Below are 3,210 nucleotides of genomic sequence, written 5' to 3'. Positions count from 1 at the left end.
AAAATAATCCTGCATAGGAAGGAGTTTCTTACCAAACAATGCTGGGGTAGTATTAATAGCATGTAAAAATTGATTAACATCATTGTGGATTAAGAGAATGAAAATTAAATCATAATTTAATTTCAACACCATAACATTCTGCCCCTGACCCCCAAAAGGTCATGTCTAACTCACAATGAAAAATGTATTTAGTTAATCTCTAAGAATCCCATATCCTTAACAATTTAAGCATTGCCCCAAAGTTAAAGTCCAAAGTCTCTTCTGAGACTGGAGTCAAACTCTTGGCTATGAGTCCCTGTAAAATATCAAGAGCAAGTTACATATATCCAACATACAGTGACATAAGCATTCCCATTCCAAAAGTGAGGCATAGGGGCATTAGGAAGAAGGAATGAGGTTAAAGCAAGACCAAAACCCAGCTGGGAAAATAGGTCCTGTAACTACTTGTACAGCACCTATGACACTTAGATATGTGGATGTCTCCAAAGAGCTTAGGCAACACTGTCCTTTCGAAATTGTCAGTTGTAGTACATATGGCCTTTTAGTCTGGCTTCCTCTGTGACCAGCAGCTTTACTTAGTAGACAGTCCATATTATTGGCATCTTTTAATTCTTCCAGTCTCCCCCAGCTTCAGCTTCAGTATCACCTTCAGCATTTCATTCATCACCATCTCAGAGGCAGCACATAAGGTTTCTCAGGACTTTCTTTGAACTCTTGGTGGAAGCCAGCATGACCCCTTAACTAGAGAATGCTGCATTCATGTAGAAGTGGGATCATGTGAATGATGCCTAGGTCTGCTGCCTGCTCATGCAGTAGCTGAGCTCCCTGGGATCACAGCTGCAGTTTCCTCTGAGTGCCTGAGTATTGTGAAACAAGTTTATAGGCCCCACTGTGCAACCAAGGAAAGCCCATGAGCTTTTCTCAAAGTTTTTCCTTTTACATACTGGAGTCTGCAATGGGTGTGGTCTTGAAAATTCCTGAGATGCCCTAGAGTCATCTTTCCTACGGTCTCTGTTCAAAGTACTTACCCTCTCTTTAGGGACTGAAATCTCTTCAATAAGACTTCTTGGCCCCAGCTATACATGCACTTTTCTGACCAAACTGCAACTCTGTAAAATGCTTTAGTTCTGTTTTCTACTCCTGACTCTCATGGTAAACCTAGCTAAAAGCTGCCAGAAATATACATGCCACTGACTGAATGTTGTGCTACCTTGAAATTTCCTCTGCTAGATTAATTAGTCTATCACTTCTGAATTCAGCCTTAGTCTCAAGACATGGGCAAAATGTCAATGATGTTTCTTTTTTTTCCAGACTGTAACATTAATGGTCAATAGTCCAATTTCCAACTGAGTCATTTATTTCTGAAATCTCATGAGCTTGGTCTTTAACTGTCTGCATTCTGGTCTCTGAACTCCTACCAGAATTTCCCATTAAGCTCCACTTACAAAATTCTAAAGCTTTTCCACTTGTATCTCCAGGCTTCCTAGCTCCAAAGTCTTCTGAACCACATGGTCAGGTTAATCATAGCAATGATCCCACTCTTGGTACCAATTTTTATTTTAGTTGTCTTTTCTTTGCTGTGACCCAAATACCCAAAATCAACTCAGAGAAGGAAAGATTTATTTGTGGCTCATGGCTTCAGAGTTCTCAGTCCACAGATGAAAATTCCAGTGTTTTGGGCCCAAGTGAGGAAGCATGTCATGGGGAAAGGTTGTGGTGGAGAGGAGATGTACCCCTCATGGCAGCAACAAAGCAGGAGTGTGAGGAAAGGGGCCACGAGGAAGATGCACACTTCCAGGGCACACACCAGTGACCCACCCCTCCAGCTGTACACCACCTACCTACAGTTCCACCAATTACTCCATTCAAAGAAGGATGGACTGATTAGGTTATAGCTCTCACAAGTCAACCTTTTCACCTCTGAATATTCCTCATATCAAAAACCAGACTAGTGCTGGTAAAGAACTGAAGTGATTATAACTGTCATGCACTGGTGACTGGAATGTGAAATGGCAAAATTGCTTTGGGAAAGAGCTGGGCAGTTTCTGGTAAAATTATACATATACCTACAATATAATCCAACCATTCCGCATCTACTTATTTACCAAGGAAAAATGATATATCTAGACTTTTACATGATATTTATAACAGGCTTGTGATAGCTTACTACTGTAAACAAATTATCAATGGTGAATGAATAAGCAAATTGTGGTATATTCGTACAACGGAGATATGCAGCAATAAAATAAATGAACTATTGATATATAGAACATGGATGACTCTCAAAATAATTTTGTTGAATGAAAGCTGGTAGATCCCATGTGTTTCCATTTATAAAAATGGGGTTGATATATCAATTTGCCAAACTTAAAATGTTGTTGTAAGAATCAAAAAAGAAAATATTAGATAATGTATGCATGAGAGATTATTGATGTAAGTTGCTATTGAGAGCATTTTCAATAAAGTAATATAATTTCATTTTCAGTCAATATCTGACAAATTATTCTTGGAACCACATTATGACCATCCTTTTATCTAATATTCATTGAGTGCTTATTACATGCTGTTTTTTTGCTATTTGTTTTACTTAAGCTTCAACAAAACCTTGTAGGACAGGTACTATTACTCTAATTTTAAACTGAGACGTAGAATAGAATGGCAAATTTGTCTAATGGAAAGAAAATTCCACTGAGAATTGGAAGCGATAGATTCTAGTCTTGCTGTTTAGGCTAAGGAAGACTAAATTTTTGTTATGGTTTGGTCCCTAGGATGGTGATACTGGGAGCTGCTATGAATCTTAAGAAATGGGGCCAATGGAGAAGTTCTTAAGTCAATGGGAGCATGTTCTTGAAAGGGATTTTGAGACTCTATTTTTTTATGCTTTTGTGCTAATAACAAGCATATACTCTTGTTATACACTCCTGTCATGGTGTGCACACTCACCACAGGTGCAGACCAGTGGCATTGCCCAATCTTGAACTTGAACCTCCAGAACCATGAGCCAAGGTAAAAGTTCCTGTGTAAGGAATTTCATGGTAGTTATACAAAGCTAATGCACACTTATATCTCTGTTACCAAATACCAATAATAACTATTTAGCCTATTTTACACAGCTTTTGTGCAGGTCAAGTGAGTAATGTGAAGCTTTATAAACTTGAAATATTAATGCTATTCTGTCAAAAGCTACATAAAAAATAATACACAAGCCAA

The sequence above is a fragment of the Marmota monax genome, unplaced genomic scaffold, assembly GCF_021218885.2.
Source record: "Marmota monax isolate L192 unplaced genomic scaffold, Marmota_monax_Labrador192_F-V1.1 WCK01_AAM20220418_F8-fsc00118, whole genome shotgun sequence".
Taxonomy (NCBI): domain Eukaryota; kingdom Metazoa; phylum Chordata; class Mammalia; order Rodentia; family Sciuridae; genus Marmota; species Marmota monax.
The sequence above is the reverse complement of the archived record's forward strand: the minus strand, read 5'-3'. Positions refer to the sequence as shown.